This window comes from Elephas maximus, chromosome 5, assembly GCF_024166365.1.
Source record: "Elephas maximus indicus isolate mEleMax1 chromosome 5, mEleMax1 primary haplotype, whole genome shotgun sequence".
Lineage (NCBI taxonomy): Eukaryota > Metazoa > Chordata > Mammalia > Proboscidea > Elephantidae > Elephas > Elephas maximus.
Window position 1 is genome coordinate 124676998 of NC_064823.1, and position 23012 is coordinate 124700009.

Here is a 23012-nt window from a genome sequence, read left to right on the forward strand (position 1 = left end):
AATTAACTCAAAAATGGATCAATGGCCTAAATATAAGGGCTGAAAACATAAAACTCTTAGAAGAAAACATAGGAGCACAGCTCCATAACCTTGTTTCTGACAATGGATTTTTAGATACGACACCAAAATATCAGCAAAAAAAAAAAAGATAAATTGGACTTCACCAAAATTAAAAAGTTTTGTACATAGAAAGATATTATCAAGAAAGCAATCTACAAAATGGGAGAAAATATTAAAAATCGTATATCTGATAAGGGTCTAGGATCCAAAATACATAAAGAATTCTCAACAAAAAAAAAATGCAAACAACCCAATTTAAAAATGTGCGAAGGGCATAAATAGACATTTTCTCCAAAGAAGATATACAAATGACCAATAAGCAGGCGAAAAGATGCTCAACATCAGTAATTATTCCCAAAAACCCAGTGCCCTCGAGTCAATTTCAGTAGTTATTAGGAAAATGCAAATCAAAACCACAGTGTAAGAGAGCCTGAGCTAGCCTTCTAAAGGATAGGAGCCCTGTAGAAGAGAGTGAAGTGCCTTAGTAATTGCCTGCTAATCACCAGAAATGTGATGAAGTCATTCAAAATCACCCAGCTATCAACAAACATACCAGCTGACCATAGACACATGAGAATGCTCAGCAGATTTCAGCCTAGACGTGAAGAATCACCAAGCTAATCCAGAGAATCCTGAGTTAAGAAACAGCCATGGTTATCAGCTACTAAATTTGGGGGTAGATTGTTTCATTCCGGTTGTTGTTATGTGCCTTTGGGTCGATTCCAACTCATCGCGACCCTATATAACAGAGCAGAACTGTTCCATAGGGTTTTCTAGGCTGAAATCTCTACTGGAGCAGATCATCAGGTCTTTTCTCCTGTAGAGCTGCTGGTGGGTTTGAACCACTGACCTTTTGCTTAGCTGCCCAACTCTTAACCATTGCACTTGTTTGTCTTATAAAACAAAACAAAAAAAAAACCAAACCCAGTGCCGTCGAGTCGATTCCAACTCATAGCAACCCCATAGGATGGAGTAGAGCTGCCCCACAGTTTCCAAGGAGTGCCTGGAGGATTTGAACTGCGACTCTTCGGTTTGCAGCCACAGCACTTAACCACTACTAAAAAAAAATGCCACCATAATTATACAAAAATTGGTGCAGGACGAGGGCCAGATTTTTTTTCTATTTTTTGCCTACAGTGTGAATGTTGAAGGAAAGATTAGCTCTTTATCAGGGCAGAGTACACACTCTAGCCTCAGCTCTAATCAGAAATTCAAAACTACTATTGACAGATGCTAGTTTTGAAGTTCTGGTAACTTTTCCTCTATTTTCTATTCACTTTCTTTTTATTTTTCTCTGTCTTTTATTTTACATAATATCCATATTATATAGGCCTACTTATGAAATGGAGTCCCTAGGAGTGCAACCTGTTAAGTAGTTTGGCTGGTAACCAAAAGTTTGGAGATTTGAGTCCATCCAGAGGCACCTCAGAAGTAAGGCCTGGCAAACTACTACCAAAAAAGTCACCCATTGAAAGTCTATGGAGCAAAGTCCTACCCTGACACACATGGAGTTATTAGGAGTTAGAATCTACTGACAGCAACTGGTTAGTTATGAAATATTGCAGTAAATGTTCAAGCACTCAGCAAAAAAAAGATGTTACTTTTGTTATTTGGAAAAGTGATTTAGGATTTTTTTTAATTTATTTTTGCTTCATCCACTCATTTACAACAATAAAATTACTAACCTACAAAAATAGTATTTAAAAGCATTATTTTTTACAAAAATCATAATGACAAATAAAATGTTAATTTACCTGCACATTGCTTCTAGTTTCCATACTGTACTGATTACTGTCAAGTTGATTCCTACTCATAGACACCCTATAGAACAGAGTAGAACTGCTCCGTAGAGTTTCCAAGTTGTAGCTGGTGGACTCCAACTGCCCACCTTTTGGTTGGCAGCTGTAGCACTTAACTACAATGGCACCAGGGTTTTCACTTCCAGTTTATTGTGTATTGAGACAACATGGTTTAATAACAAATGTGAATTGCTCCTGGTTAGGTTTTTACTCATGGCTATGAATCATTCCTCAATAACACTGCAGTTAATAAAACATACTGATCCATTTGTAAGTTAAATGTGCGTGTACACACGTGAAAACACACACACACACTCATGGGAGGATGGAGAGATTTCGTCTCACATACATTGGACATGTTACCAGGATGGACCAAGCCTTGTAGAAGGACATCATGCTTGGTAATGTAGAGGGTCAGTAAAAAAAAGAGGAAGACCTTCGACTAGATGGATTGACACATTGGCTGCAACAATGGACACAAACGTAACAGCAATTGTGAGAGTGGCACAGGATTGGGCAGTGTTTCATCCTGTTGTACGTAGAGCTGCTGTGAGCCGGAACCAGCTGGAGGCACCTAACAACAACAACAGCAGACCATTGACACCAGTCTGTTTCTCTCGGCGTATGCTGAGTCTTTGAAGTCTTGAAAATGTTTCTTTAAGTTTTCAGGTTCACCCTTCCCAAATTGAATTGACTTTATTCCTAGCCATGACTCTTCAGACCCTTTTAACATAACTATAGCCCTAGTCCTAGATCTGAAATTACAACTAGAATATTCACATGGGTAACATTTCCTAGAAATATTCTGGATAAATAGTTTTATTTGAATGGTGAAAAGGGAGCGATGAGCAACTCTTGATACTATTGTCCAGCAATGTCAGCCAAGGAAAAATATAGTGTGAAATTCCACATTTTTCCTCTTTGGAATGTTATTGATTCTTATCCATCAATTATTGTCCATAAATTGTATGGCAAAATTGAGAATTTTTTTTCTTTTAGCTTTTTTGTAAATGAACTTTTAGTTTTGGAATTATTTTAGATCTATAGAAACATTGCAAAAATAGTACAAATTCCCACATACCCTCCACCCAACTTCCCCTTAATGTCTTATATAACTCTGGTACATGTGTCAAAACTAAGAAATTAATGTTGATTCATTACTGTCAACTAAAATCCAGACTTTATTTGAATTTCACCGGTTTCCCTATTAATGTCTTTTCTCTATTCCAGGATCCAGTTCAGGATTCCACATTACATTTAGTCTCCATGACTCCTTAGTCTCCTGGGTACTGGGATAGATTCCTAGTCTTTCCTTGTATTTCATGACCTTGACAACTTTGAAAGGTACTGGTCAGATATTTTGTAATCTCCCTCATTTTGGTTTTTTTGATGTTTTTATGATGATTACACAGAGTTATGGGTTTTTGAAAGAGCTTTGGTTAAGCACTCGGCTACTAAACTAAAGGTTGTTCAAATCTACTAACGACTTTGCAGAAGAAAAGACCTGGCAATCTGCTCCCATAAAGATTACAGCCAAGGAAACCCTATGGGGCAGCTCTGCTCTGTCATAAACGGCTGCTACGAGTCAGAATCGAGTGATACTATAACAGAAATACCACATATTTCTATAACAGAAATACCACATAAAAAGAGGGGGCTTTAACAAACAAATGATTTTCTCACAGTTTAGGAGGCTATAAGTCCAGATTCAGGGTGTCAATTCTACTTGAAGTTTTTCTCCCTCTGTCTGCTCTGAAGAAGGGTCTTTGTCTCTTTGAACTTCTGCTCCTGGGTGATCTTCACGTGGCTTGACATCTGTCTCCCCCCATCTCTGCTTCTCTCGCTTGCTTGTTTAATCTCTTTTATATATCAAAAGAGATTGAGCTAAAACACACCCTACACTAATCCTGTACCATTAACATAACAAAGAAAACTCGTTCCCAAATGGGATTATAACTACAGATATAAGGGTTAGAAGGGGACACAATTTAATTCAGAACAACAGCACACAACAGCATGGGTTTTGGGGGAAAATGTCACGTAGGTGAAGTGCCCCTCTTCATAACATATAATTTCCTCACATCATAAAAAAACCAACTCATTTGCCATTGAGTTGATTCTGACTGACTCATAGCAACCCCATAGGAGACAATAGAACTCTCCCACAAGGTTTCCAAGGCTGAAATCTTTACAGAAGCAGACTGCCATGTCTTTCTCCTGTGGAGCAGCTGGTGGGTTCCAACTGCTGACCTTTTGATTAGCAACTGAGCGCCTAACCACTGCACCACCAGGGCTCCTTTCCTCATGTCGTACCCCCTACCATCGAGTCGTGTGGATTCTGTCTCATAGAGACCCCATAGGGTTTCCAAGTCTGTAAATCTCTACGGAAGCAGACTGCCATGTCTTTCTCCCACACAGCCGCTGGTGGTTTTGAACCGCCAATCTTTCAGTTAGCAGTCAATCGCTTTAAACACTGCACCACTAGGCCTCCTTTCCTCATGGTAAGGTTGTAAATGATACCACACGCTTCTTCCAGGAAGTGGGCTGTTTCTGCCCTACGCCTGACTGCCATTAAGCAGCTCAGATATTATTCCAAACTAGAGCCTTGTGCTCAAATTGTATCCCTAAAGAAAATGAAGCCTACTCTAAGGGCAAAAGCAGGGCTCCAGAGTCCAGCAGAGTTTTGAATCCTGGCTCTGCCACTGGGGAACCCATTCTTCCCTCTGAGCCACAGTTTCCTCATTTGTAAAATGTGGATGACAGTATTTCTCCCTCTCATCACAGGATCACCGAGATGACTCTGCATCAGGTAGTGTGCTTAAGGCAGAGCCTGCAAACAGTGATATTAATAACCCCGTGAGTGTGAGATAGTTACACCCCTATTCTACAGATAAGAAAGCTGAGTCTCAGAGATGCCAAGTGCCTTGCTAGGGTCACACAACTGAGTGGTCATGAGTATTCACTAACCTCTGGTCAGCATGGACACCCTCATCTGGTCTGGTCCTGCCCACTCTGGCCCAAGTAGTCCTGGCTCACAGCAACTATGTCTTCTCTCACCTTCCTCACACCCAGCACCCAGGCCAGTCATCCAGGCAGGAAGCCTCCCTTTCTGAGAGCTATTTTATATTAAGATGCATTTGCATATAAAAGACCTAGACATAAATGTCACAGAACTTGGACATTGAATCAAATATTCTAAGTAACAGCACCATCTGAAGACATAAATCAAATCTGCATAGCCTACTGGATCTTGTTCTCTGAACATACAGAAGAACACTCTTTGCTATAAGAAAAGTAGAACTCAAAAACTGTAACAGTTGGTGGAAAAGGTGACCACTGATTTTTTCGTGTCTATAAATTACTGCTCTTCTCCTTATTTCCAGGTAAGCAGATTACTTGTTAACAATTTAGAGTGTTGAACACACAATTGTGCCAGGCACTGTGTAAAACACTCAAAATATAGACATGCATAAGAGAGAGTTCTTGATTAGGAAGTCTCAAGTTCTAGTGCAGAAAATAACGCTGTAAATTTAACGCACTACACATCACAAAACAAATGTGGACACAATGCTCTGGGAACACAAGAGGGAAGACTCTAATTCCACCTAGGGCATTGAGAAAGTGGTCCCAGAGGTGGTAATGTTTGGTCTGGGTCTTGAAAGGTAAGTAAGTAGTTTTCAAACAGAGACAAAGAAGATGAGACAGACATTTCTAGCCAAAAAAACAGCATAAATGCGAAGTCATCAAGGTCTGAGCAAGCAGAGGTATTCAGGGAACTGTGGTGAGTTCAGTGTGGCTATAGAGCAGACATCATTGTTTGAAGTTTCTGGAAATGAGGATGTAAAGATCAAATAGGGACCCTTTGTAAGTGTGGCCTTGGGATCTGTACTATGAAACTCAAACTTTATCTTCAAACCATTGGAGAATCACAGATATGCTTGATAACTTCACTGTGTTCTCAATGGCCACATGCCCACTACAAAAAAAAAAAAAAATCAGAATACGTAGATGATATAGCTAAAACCATTAATTACCTGGAGATAAATACTGGTAATATTTGGGGGCAACTTTTTCAGGCTTTTCTATGTAAACACATACATACATGACTGTAATGCACGTATGGTTTTATTCCTCACTTTTTCTACTTACAAATCCATTGAATATATCTCCATAATTTGGTGAGTAGAGTCCTACATTATTGTTTTTGAAATAATACATGGTATTCTATTAATGATGGACACTTAGATTATTACCAACAACGAAGGCTTTTAAGAAGAGCAGTGTCATTATCAAATTTGATTTTTAGAGAGATGACTCTGGCAACAATGTGGACGATCTATTTGGACGAGTGAGAAAATAATGGCAGAGGGGTCAGTTTGGTGCCTACTAGAATATGCTAGATGATAGAGGACAAGGGCTAGGAGTAATAAAACCAAAAATCAAAACCAATCCAGTGCCAGTGAGTTGATTCAGACTCATAGTGACCCTACAGGACAGAGTAGAGGCGCCCCATAGAGTTTCCAAGAAGCGCCTGGCAGATCCGAACTGCTGTCCCTTTGGTTAGCCACTGTAGCACTTAACCACTACGCTACCACGGTTTCCAGGAGTAATAAAGGAGCTGGGAAATGACAGCAGTGACGCTAAACCTAAGAGATGTATCACAGGCAAAATTCATTGTATTTGAACCTAACTGGATGTCAAAATAAGGGTGAAAATGTTGCAGAGCCATCCCTCCTGTGAAACCAGGGAAAAAGGGTGCCATTAATTAAAATGGAATCGCAGGAGCAATAGCAAATGAGAATGTATGGAAACTAGGATAGGGCTTCAGTGTCAGACATGGTAAGATGAAATTGTAAAGCCAGATGAAGAAGAGCTACAAGACAGTATAGGGAAGAAACCGGATAATTTTTTAAGTTTTGATTGCTATACAAAAGTACAGCAGGTAAAATACAACATGCAGTCATACCACAGATCAAGATACAGGACATTTCCATCACTGCATAAACTTGTCTGAGGTCCTTTCCAGTTACTATCACCCCTGGAAGTAACCACTATTTTGACTTCTATCACCACAAGTTAGTTTAACCTGATCTTGAACTTCGTATAATTAGAATTAGGCACCATATATTCTTTAATGACTGCCTTCTTTGACTCAGTATTATGTCCAAGTTGCTGTGCATATTTGAAATGTGTTCTTCTTAATTGATGAGTTTTATTCTATCATAAGAATAAATGACAAGCAGTTGTATGGTAGGCTGACTAATGCCTCCTCCCCCAAGATGTCCAGGTCCTAATACCCAGAATCTGTGAATATATTAGTTCACATTCAGAAGGACTCTGCAGATGTGATATAGTCAAGGATTTTGAGATGGGGAGATTGTTCTGGATTGTTTGATGTACCTGATTTGTCACAAGGGTCCTTGTAAGACACAGGCAGAGGTTGGGGTGATATGGCCAGGAGTGAAGAAATGCCAAAACCTCTAGAACCTGGAAGAGACAAGGAATAAATTTGCCCCTGGGTACCCCAGGTGGAACCAACCCTGCTGACACCTTGATTTCTGCCCTTTAAGACTCATTTTATACTTCTGACTTTCAGAACTTCAAGAGAATAAATCTGTGCTGTTTTAAACAACTAAGTTTGGAGTAATTTGTTACAGCAGCATATGAAACTAATACAAACTGTTACCCATTCTTCTGTTAATGGACTTTAAGGCTATTTCCAGTTTTTGGCAATTATGAATAAAGCTTCTATGAACATTTTTGCATGAGGTCTTTTGTGGGAAGATTCACTTATTTTTTGGCAGGGCGAGCATAGGAATGAAATTGTTGGGTCATAAAAGAGTTGTATGTTTATGTTTTTAGAAACTGACAGTTTTTCAAAGTGGTTGTACTATTTTAAACTCTTACCACTTCGTCCACATCAGAAATATTTGGCATTTTCAATTTTTTAATTTGACATATTCTGATAGTTGTATAGTGGTATCTCTTTGTACTTTCAATTTGCATGCCCTGATGAAAATGTTTTTGAGCACATTTTCATACGAATCTTGACTTGGCTATCATTTCATTTTGAAATTTTGGTGAAAATTATAGACTACCCAGAGTAGTACATATATAAGCGAAAACCAATATCTTTCACATTATTTCAAGGGGTTTACGGGCCCTCTGGGGTCCTTCCCTCCTTGAGCTCTCGGCCAAGCTGGGAATTGAGGCTCCTGGACATTTCATTATGTCTTTTCCTGATGTGGCTGCTGTTTTTCCTCAATACTCATCTGTCCACATTCTGCCTCACTCTTTGTCTTCTAGAAATTTTAAATATTTTGAAGCTTCCTGTCCAATTCTGCTAAATTTTGTCCGTTCATTTAGACCACCCTTCCTACTTCAGACCGCAGTTTCCAAATCCTTAGGAGTCAGAATCGACTGGACAGCAAAGGGTCAGATACTCTATTTTGTACTTAGCTCGCTAATTTGCTCCTCCAAGAAGTTTTTCTGATCCTCCCAGCCTCTTCTTTATTTTTGTTGTTGTTAGTTACCACAGAGTCAGCTCTGAATCATACTGGCCTTATGTATAATAGAACAAAACGTTGCCAGTCTTGCTCCTTCTTGAGCCATTAAGAAAGACCAATCTCTAGAAAAGGACATCATTTTAGTAAATAGAAGGCCAGTGAAAACTAGAAAAATTCAAGTCAGATGGATTGACACAATAGCTGCAACAATAGACCCTTCCTTATTAGGTATTTCCTACTATCCTGTCCCTATTCTGTCACCAAACTTAATATGTTTACTATCATCATATGTTTGAGTGTGTGTATGTCTCCACATTCCCAACATCTTGAGGTCTGTGACTCTGTCATAGTCATATGTTAAGCAAAGTGTAAAGCTTATGATTGCCACTCAAGATGTTTGTTGAATAACTGAGTGAAAGAAAGACAAAACACAACTTAAAAATGTCATATGGCCAGTAATGATTACTTAGAGTGAATTTCTCGAATTCAGTAAGTGATGTAGTTGGCATAGTCTAAAAAATAGTGAAATAATTTTTAATACTGTGGACACTTTTGGGGTGGAGGATGTCTTCTTACAAAGCAATTCTGATGGTTTAATTCTATTTTGAATTTAATATCATTGTATTTTGAATTTGATATAACTTGATATAAAAGCTCTTTTTTGCCTCTGTTGAAGTTTCTTCATATTTGTGTTATAGTCCATATCACAATGTATTATAATTTTCTTTTAAGATGTAGGTTTTGACTTGGAATAATATAAAGTTTTCTTCCCCTCCCCCTTTTTTTTAATGTCACAAAGTTGTCCAATAAATCCTTGTTTACTGGAATTTTCTTTATTGTTTTTTGCCAGTGCCAGAGTCAGATCATTAACCAGATAATGCATGAGTTGAAAGAGTCTATCTTGACAAATATTATCATCTGACATTAACACTTGGGCCAGTGCAGTCTTGTTGCCCAAAAAAAGTCAATAGACGCTATGAGTCGGAATCAACTCGACGGCACTGGCTTGTTTTCTGGGTAGACAAGCTCAAGGCAGAAATATGTCAGGACTGACTCTTCCTAAAGAGCATGGCAACAATTCTGCCAACAGCGGGTAAGCTTGCTATTAGTTCTCTGCAGGGGGTAGGGGAACTACGTCCCTCCTCAGCTGTTGCAAATGTCACATTCTCCCTCACCAGGGAGTGTGTATGCCGTTGGGCATTGTCCTATTCTAGCAAACCCAGTAACTCTTTGAAAAAGAATAACGGCTGGGGTTCAATCACAGGACATCCATGGAGAGGGCTGAACCATCACCCTTCCCTGTGCTCAGAGTGGGCTTATCCATTTCTTCATTCATGGGATTATGTATATGAAGGCTCTCAAAGCAAATCCTCAGCTGAGCACAATGGGTAAAGGAAATTGAAAGTAGCACCCATGCCTTGTGAGACATATACCCATAACTAATGTACAAATACCTACTTGCAATATTTCCTTCTAACCATGGAGTCTTAATGTATTTATTGCTAAAAAGTTTACCTTGAGAGTTAGCAGAAGAACAAACTTTGAAATAAGAGTGGTCTAAATTTATCGTTTACTTTTCTTCAGCTATGTCCTCATTATTTTTCTCTTCCTGCAAATGTCAGAACATAATTGTTCTATTTTCACATGTGTGCTCCACAAGGAATTCATTTTCCACCTTTGGCTTTTCTTTAGTGCTTTGACCTATTAACTCCATCGGCTTGCTGCTTTTTTCCCTTCATCTTGCTCTGAAAGACTCCCTTCTTGCCTTGAATAGCTGTCTTTCCTCCTACTTCAGAACCACAGAGCTGGTCCAGGAAGAAGTGTTTTTAATAGGCTCATTTGTTAAATCTATTCTGTCATTTCTAGGTGATCAGTGTGACTGGATTAAAGAACTTTAAGTAGGCCAGACAGCAATACTTTTGCCAATCTAAGTCAATTTCCCCACACATCTGTGACGACAGAATCGAGCTTTAACACATACACACGCAAAAAAATAAATAAATAGAACTCCTAACGCCCACTGTTGGCAGAGTGTGAATGCTGAGTGGGGATATGAGAAAAAAATTGTCATAATTCTCCTACTCAAAATTGTTAATGTGCTACAGTTAACTCCTAATGCCACCAATAATATTTTTTCTAGATTGTGTCCTAAAATAATAACTTAGGCAGGATCTTAACGTACCATAAAAAAGTGCAATAAAACAACACGTGTATTTCTCTGTTCTCTCTCATACTTATCCTGGTATCATCAAAATGTTATGAAAAAATTGTTTCTCAATTCATGGGCATATTGACTACATAGGCAATACATAGGATATTTATTGAGTGCCTGCTCTAGTGTAGGCACGTTCATACATGCAGATACCAGCAAAGAGGCAGCAGTGAATAGACATGGGGGGTTTTATGCAACATGGTAAGCAGTGGAATGTGTGACTCAACTAAAGCTTGAAGCACGGCTCCCTGAAGAGTTTTCATAAATTTCCTCCCAAATCAGTATACCAAGGACATTGGACATATATTTGGAAAAGTGTTACAGTCTGTTTTATTATTTTAGGAGTGTTCTGTTAATAATAAGCATCATTAAGCAATAATAATCATCATCATGGTAATTATCATTTTCCTCTTGCTGTATAAAATTTTCAAAAAATTCATTGGTTGATAATTATAATCACCAACCATAAAATTGATGAGTGGTACGTTTTAAAATGGTTTTAAAGTAGAGGGTCAGTGAAAAAGAGGAAGACCCTCAATGAGATGGATTGATACAGTGGCTGCAACAATGGGCTCAAACATAGCAACAACTGTGAGGATGGCACAGGACTGGGCAGTGTTTCATCCTAGTATACACAGAGTGGCTATGAGTTGGAGCTGACTTGACAGCACATAACAACAACAAAACAAAAATCCTAACAACTGGACCAATAAGCTACATCACAATAAATAGGGAAAAGATTGAAGTTGTCAAGGATTTTTTACTTGGATCCACAATCGATACCCATGGAAGCAGCAGTCAAGAAATCAAAAGACACATTGCATTGGGCAAATCTGCTGCAAAAGACCTTTTTAGGAAGTGTTAAAAAGCAAAGATATCACCTTGAAGACTAAGGTGTGCCTGGCCCAAGCCATGTTGTTTTCAATCGCATCATATGCATGTGAAAGCTGGACAATGAATAAGGAAGACAGAAGAAAAATTGATGCCTTTGACAAAGGATATTGAATATACCATGGACTGCCAAAAGAATGAAGAAATCTGTCTTCGAAGAAGTATAACCAGAATGCTACTTAGAAGCAAGTATAGCGAGACTATGTCTTACATACTTTGGACATGTTGTCAGGAAGGATCAGTCCCTGGAGAAGGACATCAAGCTTGGTACAGTAGAGGGTCAGCAAAAAAGAGGAAGACCCTCTGTGAGAGGGGTCAACACAGTGGCTGCAACATCGGGCTCAAGCATAACAACAATCGTGAGGATGGTGCAGGACCAGGCAGTGTTTCATTCTATGGTACATAGGGTTGCTATGAGTCGGAACCAACTCGATGGCACCTAACAATAACAACAGTGAGTTTTAAAATGATTTTACATGGGCTCCTTTAAAAAGCAAACAATATGAAACAATCTGATAGGGTCACTTTACTGAAAAGTCACAGTATTTAAAACATAATTTCAACTTTTAAGACCTATTACAGAAAAGGTGAGGAGAAGGAGGTACATACTAGTTGTAATAACTTTCTAACATTGGGGCAGAGTATAGAATTTTAGAAGTCATGCCTGGGCATAATTGTGATGCAAAGTTTTTTTTGTTTTTTTTCTTCAGAATCACACGTTGTGCAGAAAATTTTTATAGTTCCTTGAGCAATTAATGTTAGGTGTTCTACATATTCTACACTTAGGAGACTTGGATCAGAGTATCAGATCAGCTATTAAATAACAATTTCCATGGAAAAGTCACTTTATCTCTTTGACACTCGGGTTTCTATCTGTAAAATGATAAAATCATATTTGTAAAATTAAAAAAGTCTTATCCAAACTCTAATAAACCTGTATACAAATGTGTACACAGCCATTTAATCATATAAACAGATGTACATATATCAAGGTATTTTCGATGGGCTCAAGCCCATGTAGACAACACTGTGGCCACACACCTCTGTTAAATGAAAGGATGTATTTACTGTTTATGTCAGAAAGAGGAAGCACAGTTAAGAAAGACTGACAGGAAAGAGATGAGGAAGCAGAGGAGAAGTTTGGACCTAGAATTATGTCTTCTCCGTCAGGACTGGTTTTTAGTGATTGTGTGAATCTCTGGAAAAAAAATAGAGCTGTTGTGTGATGAGTGTTGTGTGCAGTCGATTCTAACTTATAGCAGCCTATTTCAGAGTAATTAGTGGCAAAATGTGGTGCAGAGATGAGGAAGAGTCCTTTTTCCTTTCCTCTCTTCACAACCTCTGCGCATAACCTGTTTTGGCGAGCTTCTTTGCTTGGGAGTATTTGGGGATATCTAGGACAAAATTCTCATCTTAACTTGGGTAAAACAGTACTGGAAATTTTTTGGCTCCTGGAACTGCCTATACCAGGGAGGGGTAGAGTCAGCTTCCCTTTTCCGTGCTTCTCAGTCCTGTTCTCTTAGGTAGTCTTTTCCCTCATCACTGCAAGATGGCTTAGTACAGCTCCAGAGAACACGTCCTTGCTGCACAGCCAGGGTATAAATAATCTCTTCCATTGCTTTCCACAAAAGAAGAAGAAGAAGGTTTTGTTTTTGTTCCCCAGAAGCCACAGAAAACATTACCCAGTATCTCACTGGCTACATTTGGGTTATATGCCCATCTCTGGACTAAACACTGTGGGCAGAGATTTGGGATACATAGACAAGCTGTGGTATTTTCACTTGCCTCATAAGCTGAAGAAGGAAAATGAATAAGGAAGACTAAAGTAGATTTGATGAATTCAAATTATGGTGTTGTGAAAAGTATTGAATATATCATGGACTGACAGAAGAAACCACTGCTTATCTGTCAGTTTGTCATACTGAGGTGGCTTGCATGTTGTGATGTTGGAAGCTATGCCACCAGTATTTCAGACACCAGTAGGGTCACCCGTGGTGGACAGGTTTCAGCAGAGCTTCCAGATTAAGACAGACTATGAAGAAGGACCTGGCAATCTATTTCTTAAAAAAATTGGCCAATGAAAACCTTATGAATAGCAAGGGAACATTATATGACATAGTGCCAGAAGATGGGCCCCGCAGGTTGGAAGGCACTCAAAACATGACCTTAATCGTGTGGATGAAGTAAAGCTTTCAGAACCTTCACTTGACGAAGAAGCACAACTCAAAATGAGGAAAAAAAGCTGCAAATATCCATTAATAATTGGAATGTGAAATTTACAGACTATGAAGCTAGGAAAATTGGAAGTTGTCATAAATGGAATACTTGAAGATAGATATCTGTAATAGTTAAGATTGTGTGTCAACTTGGCTGGGCCTTGATTCTCAGTGTTTTGGCAGTTGTATAATGTTGTGATCACCTCCCTGTTGAAATTTGATATGTGACCACCCCCATGATGGAATCTGCTGAGTGGTACCAGTGGGGGTGGGGCCTGTGGTGGCTCACTGCACCCTCAGCCTTCATCTCTCCACCTCCTGCCACCTACTTCCTTTCCGCTTGCCTTGCCAAGGTTGTTGGCTTGTTCTGGATCCAGTAGCTGTCTCTTGTCTGACTTCTGGTCCTGGGGACTTGAGCTAGCAGCTTACCTATCTATCTTGGGATTCGTCGATCTTCATGGCCTGTGAACAAGAGTCCTGCTCCCTGACCTGCCGATTTGGGTTCACCAGTGTCTGCAGCTACGTGAATCAGGACAAACCTTGCAGTCTTGCCTGACAACCTTGGGGATTCCTAGGCCTTCACAGCCTGTGACCAGGAGCTCTCCTCTCTGATCTGCTCATCTTGGGTTCACCAGCTTCTGCAGCTCTGTGAATTGGGCAAGGCCTCTATCCTGATCCAAGGAATTGGGATGTTCCAACCCCTACAATCACGTGAGCTGTTTCCTTGATATAAATCTCTCTCTATGTATTTATACTCCGTACTGGTTTTGCTTCTCTAGAGAACCCAGCCTAAGACAATACCCAAGTTAATAGTGAGCTAAAATGAACTGATATGGGCCATTTTGAATCAAACAACCGTATGATTTAGTATTCTGAAAAGGATATATTGCAGAGGAACAGTGTACCATTAATTGTCAAAAAGCAAATTTCAAGATCTATCCTGAAGTACATCACTGTCAGTAATAGGCTAATATTCACATGCTTACAAGGAAGACCAGTTAATATGACTATTATTCAATTTTATGCACTAGTCACTAATGCCAAAGATGAAGAAATTGGAGATTTTTACTAACTTCTGCAGTATGAAATTGATCAAACATGCAATAAATGCATTGATAGTTACTGGTGATTGGAATGCAAAAGTAGGAAACAAAGAAGAAGGACTGATAGTTGGAAAATACAGCCTTGGTGAAAGAAATGATGAGGGAGATCTCATGATAGAATTTTGCAAGACCAATGACCTGTTCATTGGAAATACCTTTTTTTCAACAACATATGCAGTGACTATACAGGAGGAGCTCACCAGAAGGGATACACAGGAATCAAATCTACTACACCCATGAAGAGAAGATAGAAAAACTCAATATCGTCAGAACAAGGCCAGGAGCCAACTGCAAACAGACCATCAATTGCTTATACGCAAGTTCAAGTTGAAGGTAAAGAAAACAAGTCCATGAGAGCCAAAGTACAAACTTGGCTATATACCACCTGAAATTAGAGACCATCTCAAGAATAGATTTGACACATTGAACACAAATAACTGAAGACCAGACGAGTCGTGGGATTATGACATCAAGGACATCAGGTATGTAGAAAGCAAAAGGTTGTTAAATAGACAGTAAAGAATGAAAAAACCAAAATGGATGTCAAAAGAGACTCTGAAACTTGCTCTTGAATGTAGAGTAGCTAAAGTGAATGGAAGAAATGATAAAGTAAAAGAGATGAACAGAAGGTTTCAAAGGGTGGCTCGAGAAGACAAAGTATTATAATGAAATGTGCAAAGACCTGGAGTTAGAAAACCAAAAGGAAAGAACGCACTAGGCATTTCTCAAGCTAAAAGAACTGAAGGAAAAAGTCAAGCTTCGAGTTGCAATATTGAAGGATTCTCTAGGCAAAATATTGAACAACGCAGAAAGCATCAAAAGAAGATGAAAGGAATACACATAGTGACTGTACTAAAAAGAATTGCTCAACGTTGAACCACTTCAGGAGGTAGTATATGATCAAAAACTGATAATACTGAAGGAAGAAGTCCAAGCTCACTGAACGCATTGATGAAAAACAAGATTTTAGGAACTGACAGAATACCGACTGAGATGTTTCAACAAATGGACACAACGCTGGAAGCATTCATTTGTCCTATGCAAGAAATATGAAAGTTAGCTACCTGGTCAACTGACTAGAAGAGATCCATGTTTGTGCCCATTCCAAAGAAAGGTGATACAACAGAATGCAGAAATTATGGAATAATATCCCACTTAAGTAAAATTTTGCTGAAGACAATTAAAAAATGGTTGCATCAGTACATCAACTGGAAACTGCAAGAAATTCAAGTCAGATTCAGAAGAGTACATGGAAGGAGGGATAGGATTGCTCATGTCAGATGGATTTTGGTTAGAAGTAGAGAATACCAGAAAGATGTTTACCTGTGTTTTATTGACAATGCAAAGGCATTCAACCAAGTGGATCATAACAAATTATGGATAACATTGTGAAAAATGGGAATTCCAGAGTACTTAATTGTGCTTATGAGGAACCTGTGCATTGACCAAGGGACAACCATTCAAACAAAATCAGGGGATACTGCATGGTTCAAAATCAGGAAAGGTGTCAGGGTTGTATCCTTTCACCATACTTATTCAATCTGTATAATGAGCAAATAATACAAGAACCTGGACTATATGAAGAACAAAGTTGCACTGGATTGGAGGAAGACTAACAATCTGCTATATGTAGATGACACCACCTTACTTGCTGAAAGGAAAGAGGACTTGAGGCACTTACTGATGAAGATCAAAGACTACAGCCTTCAGCATGGATTATACCTCAACATAAAGAAAACAAATATCCTTACAACTGGACCAATAAGCAACATCACGATAAACAGAGAAAATATTGAAGTTGTCAAGGATTTCATTTTACTGGATCCACAATTAATGCCCATTGAAGCAGCAATCAAGAAAACAAAGGACGAAACCAATGTCATAGAACAATGTGTGTACTGTTTGATGAGAAACTAGTTAGTTCTATAAACCTTTATCTAAAGTACTATTAAAAAGAAAACAAAGGATGCATTGCATTGTGCAGATCTGCTGCAAAACACCACTTTAAGATGTTAAGAGGCAAAGATGTCACCTTGAGGACTAAGGTGTGCCTGACTCAAGGCCTGGTATTTTCAATCGCTTCATATGCATGTAAAAGCTGAACAATGAATAAGGAAGACAAGGAAATTGATGCATTTGAATTGTGGTGTTGGCAGGTAATATCGAACATGCCATGGATTGCCAGAAGAATGAACACATCTGTCTTAGAAGAAGTTCACCCAGAATGCTCCTTAGAAGGGAGGATGGGAGACTTCATCCTATGTTCTTTGGACATGTTATTAGGGGGACCACACCCTGGAGAATGACATCATGCTTGGTAAAGTAGAGAGTCAGTGAAAAAGGGGAAGACTCTCAACAAGAAGGACTGACAAAGTGGCTGCAGCAATGAGCTTAAACATAGCAATGATTGTGAGGATGGGGCAGGACTGGGCAGAGTTTTATTCGGTTGTACATGGGGTCGCTATGAGTAGGAACTGACTCATTGGCACCTAACAACGACAACAATTCCAATCCAACAGTGTCCTCCATACGTAAATTTGGGGTTGGTGGGGGTGCTAATTCCTCCTAAAATCTTCTGCTTGAGAATGAGGCAGGGTACATTTCCTGAAGTAAAATTAGAGTGTACTATGTGGGGAAGAAAACCCTGGTGGCACTGTGGTTAAGTGCTATGGTTGCGAACCAAGAGGTCAGCAGTTTGAATCCACCAGGTTCTCCTTGGAAACTCTATGGGGCAGTTTTACTCTGTCCTATAGGGCCACTATGAGTCGGAATTGACTCCAAGGCAATGAGTATATGGGGGAAAGGAGCCCCCAGAAACACAGTGGTTAAAGTGATCAACTGCTAACCCGAAGGTTGGCAGTTCAAAGCCACCAGTTGCTCTTTGAAAACCCTATGGGGCAGTTCTACTCTGTCCCACGGGGTCACTATGAGTTGAAATCGACTCAGGGGCGATGGGATATGGGGCAAAAGAAAAGAGATATTGATGGGTAAACCAAAAATTTTCCACTTCAGCTATTTTATGCAGGCATTGATATCGTCCTGGTGGCTGTGATAGCTGGAAGTTTGCCTAAGCAGCACATGGATAGATGGGAGCTAGAGGAAGGAGAAGAAACTCTGTTATTGTTGTTGTTAGGTGGTGCCATCAAATCAGTTCCGATTCATAGCAACCTTATGTAGCAGAGAAGGAAACACTGCCTGGTCCTGTGCCATGCTCTTAATCATTTTTATGCTTGAGCCCATTGTTGCAGCCACTGTGTCAATCCATCTCGTTGAGGGTTTTCCTCTTTTTCGCTGACCCTATACTTTACCAAGCATGATGTCCTTCTCCAGGGACCGACACCTCCTAACAACATACTCAAAGTACATAAGATGTAGTCTCACCATTCATGCTCCTAAGGAGCACTCTGGTTGTACTTCTTCCAAGACAGATTTGTTCTTTCTTTTAGCAATCCATGGTATAGTCAATATTCGTCACCAACACCACAAGTCAAAGGCGTCAATTCTTCTGTCTTCCTCATTCATTGTCCAGTTTTCACAAGCATTTCGTTGAAATTCAGTGTGTATTTTGTAACTAACAGCACATCTCAGTTCAGCCCATGTATGTTACAAATGCAGAATAGCCACCCGTGCTGAGCAGCTACCTTATGGATCGTGGGGGCACATACCCCAATCCTGTTAAATGACTTCCTCTTCCCCAATGTATTCATGTTTCTCAAATTTCTTCCCTTCTTAGGTGCAGTGTTCTGCTTGGAAGACATTTCCATCCTTCTCCCTGTTCCCAGAAAAAAACCCCAGACCCAACCTTATTTTTCTTGGCAAATGTCTTTTTGTCCTTTAGGTCTCCTTAGGCTACCAGTGCAATCAGAAAGCCTTCCCCACAGTCCTTGCTGTTTGAGGCCTTGTTGTGGCAATACTTATCCTCTCTCAATTCATGAGTGATTTATAATGCATGGAAACACAATTTAGGTAAGCCCTGTGAATTTCTGTCGAGTTCATTTATATTTATTTGAGTATTTTAAAATATTTATATCTAGCTATGTGAAGAATAACTAAATTTCTGGGATAATATTTTTCCTCGTTATCACGTGCCAGGCACTGTGCTAAGTATTCTTTTTGCATTGTATCACTTGATGGCAATCCACCCTAAATAAAACTTGTGGATTGATTTTTTTTTTTTTTAATCTCCTGTTGTAATAAAATATAGCACAGTGGTAAGAGCAAGTTAAGATTCAAGGTTTTATATCCCAGCTTTGGGCTTCCTAGCTGTTTGAGCATGTCAAAACTCCTTAAGGTAATAAATTATTGGTCAGCAATATTAACTCCCCTCCCCTCCACACTAAAAAGAGTATATTTCACCACCTCTTGACTCTGGACATGACCATGTATCTTTCTTTGGTCAATGAGATGTTAGCAGACATAGTAATGGCACAAACTGAAGCTTGAAAAACACTTACAAATTGTTCTTAATCTTGCACCTCTGCCATTTCCAAGAGAAAATATTTCCAGGCTAGTCCTCTGGGCCCTGGGAAAGGGAGAGAAACTGGTGGAACACAGTACAGTGGCCCTCACCAAGCCTGTAAATAACCCACAAATAGCACAACTTCCCAGCCCCACCCAGCCTAGATTAGCTGAACCTCAGTTGACCTACATATTCAAGAAAATACATGATTGCTGATTCACACCACTGAATTTTAGGGTGGATTTTTCATGCAACATTTTTTTGCAGTGTTAGCTAAGTTTCCACATTTGAAGACAGGGGTCATAACCACACCTATGTCATAGTGGTATTAGGAAGACTAAATGAGTTGATTTCTATAAAGTTTTGAAAGAACGCTTGCAACTAGAAAGTACACATGTGCGGGTTAGTTATTATTTTAAAAATGAAACACAAAATGTATCCAAAGAGGTTTTCAAATAACTTTAAGTCAATTGATAGCAAATAATGGTAAATGATTGAAATTTCATTCTGGTTTTATTAGGCTACTCCAAATACCTAACACTTTGACATTTCAGCATTTACTGGAAATTAGGAAAACATCATTAATGGACTCTTTTATTCTTGGAAAATGGAATAGAGCATAGTCTAAACAGTATGGGTTATGAAGTCAGTTAAAACTTAAACTCCTTCACTGAACATACATTTGTGTGTTCTTTGGGAGCCAGATGCTCTCCTGGGTGTGAGGAATGGGAAGGTAAATCCAAGAGGGTTTCTGTCTTAAATACAGCAGAGAAGACACCAAGCCCTTCCTCTGTCACTTACTCTCAGTGTGCTGTTGGGAAATTCGCTTAGTTTTTCTAAGCCTCAGTTTTCTCACCTGTAAAACTAGGACAATAATACCTCCCCTCAGTAGGGTTTTGTGAGGATTAAATGAAATGACTTCTGTAACAGGGGCTGCTGCATAATAGGAAGCAGAAAATACAGTTTTTTCTTCTCTCTGTCCTTATTTTTTTTTCCCTCATGAGAGTATTCTCACAGCTTTTTATGTATCTCATGAAGACCGAATAAAATTAAATTTTCTCACAACACCTCACAAGAGAAGAGAATTAATTAAAAAGATGCTTTAAGAGAATTACTTAAGTACTCTCAATTATAATTATGGAATTCAAATCCCAAGTAAATAAAAACAATTTAATCAAAATTAAGTTGTGTGATGGGATTAGAAGTGGCTCCGTCAAGCTGTAAGGACAGTTCTTTTCATTTCAACATCAAGGTATCTGGCTCATTGTGTATCTCTGTTCTTGCCCTCTTTCTTGCTCTTCAATCATAAGAATTTGAGATAGAACAGAAGTTTAATTATCATTTCAATGACTAACTTAATATTTTCAAGTGTTTTTCTCTAACTCTATGGCTGATATGATTGTTTGGCCAACCCAAGACATACACTCAATGCCTTTTTCCATGCAATTCTCCACTCGAGAAGATAGGAAAATCACAACCTTGCAGGTAGGCAAGGCCATGGGACACAGTCCTCTCCAGTGAGATATAAGAAAAAGTCTCCTGAGGGATTTCTGAGCAGAATTTTGTTGTTCCATTGAAAATGGTCATTCTTTTTCCCTTCTCAAACATAATTATGATGTCTGGAGCTTTGGTAGTCATCTAAATCCAACATGAAATGGATGGTATGGGGAGAGAAAGGACGTAGCTCCTTGATATGATACTGAGGGGTGGCGTTTTAAATGTTCAACAGTCAGTTCTGCATGGGTATCAACTATTCAGAACACACACCACACTGGTTGAAATGGAGGATAGCCAGTTTGCCATAGCTTCCAAACTACTGAGTATTTGCCCTGGTATCACTGATAAGTGACAAGAGGTTTGGACTGAACTTCCAAACTTCTTAAGCAACTCTTACATATATTCTTGCTTGTAGCCAAAAGCATTTTGAATAGGAACAAATTCACTGCCAGTCCTCAAATGATGCAGCACTGTGGAAAAATAATCACATAAATGTTTTAAAGGTAGAAAATGTAAATATACACGTGTATATATATTTCCATTAAAAATGTAAACTAAATTAATGTTTTAAGCAGTATTGTTTTATAAAATATTTTGAACTTTTAGGAATTTTTAAAATCATAGATATAAATGAAGAAAGGGTTTAAGGTTTAATTCAAAGAAGAGCTTTTTTGAGTCAGCCAAATATCTAGATAATGATGAATTGGTTATTAAGTAATTGCTAAAATATAATATTCAAACTTCTCTGTGAACGGCTGTCTCCAAATTCTCTCTGTCTTTACATCTCAGACCTCTTCATCATGAATATGCTGTTTCAGCCAACGTTCGACATTGAAAAACTGCACACCACAGAGAGTGCATCTGTTTTTTCATTTCCTAGGATCATTTTGTCTGCATCTTCAAGAGCAGACAAGATGGCGTTGGGTAAAGAGTAAGACTTGGGGGAAAAGACCTGAGAATTACTCAATCTCTAGTTCTTTACTTTGAAACCCTGGTGGCGTAGTGGTTAAGGGCTACGGCTGCTAACCAAAAGGTCGGCAGTTCGAATCTGCCAGGTGCACCTTGCAAGCTCTACGGGGCACTTCTACTCTGTCCTATAGGGTAGCTATTAGTTGGAATCTACTCGATGGCAGTGGGTTTTTTTTTTTTTTTGGTGGTTCTTTACTTGCTACTTGCTCTTCAAAGAGTTTTTGCATCTCTTCTCATCCTGGTGTTTCCTCATGTACAAATTGGAGATGATCATGACCACCTTTCTGTCTAAGTAAAACTTCTTTATTGTCTTGTGTATTGTTTTTATTTATCTTCTCGGTATCCCTGTTGTTTCACATTGTATTTTGCACAGAGAATTAAAATTACTTTAACAAAATGTGTTTGGCTGCAGAGACAAACTTCATGATTCTAAATATGTCAGTCATCTATCTATATGTTTCCAATCAAAAAAAGAAAAGAGCCATTGCCATCAAGTCAATTCCAACTCACAGGGACCCTATAAGCCCGAGTAGAACTGCCCCATAGTTTCCAAGGAGCACCTGGTGGATTTGAACTGCCGACCTTTTGATTAGTAGCCGTAGCAGTTAACCACTACACCACCAGGGTTTCCAAACAGGGAAGATTTTTTAATTGAAACAATGTATTGAAGGCCAAGTGCATCTCTATGTCTCAGAAGAAAACTACAGTCTGTTTGAAAATTAGGCAACCAGTTTTTCTCCTGAACTAATAAATCTGTGTTTCTACCAAGTATTATCTTCATGATTTCTGTCATAAGATTTCAACACAAACTCTTTCTGGAGGAACTGTCACCTAGGAAACAAATTTGAGATTATTTGCAAATGGAAAATCTCTCTGAAAGGACCTACACATTTTAAATTTCATAAATCTTTAAATAAGTAATCTCAAGAGTATTTTTTCATTAACCTGAAGAAAATTAATCAGATGAAGTGATACTTAAGTTTTTCATTTTTCTGCAAAATGCTAACAAAAAGCTCTAATCAAAGATTAGTTTTTATTATTTCATTTCCTCCAGAATTTTCACTTTGCTTCTGTTGCTTCCAACACCATTTAAAGGTGAGATTTCTACAGCCTGATGTAAAAACTAAAAACATTTTAAGAATATGGCTGAAATACTGTCTCTCGACGTGAGTGATTATTCTTTACTTAGGAAAAAAAAATCTAGTAAAATTCAAACAAGGTATAAAGAATACAGTTCTCTCCAAAATTTAGTGGTGTAATTATAAGAAGGAGTAAAGGGCAAAATGATAAAAAGAAAAAG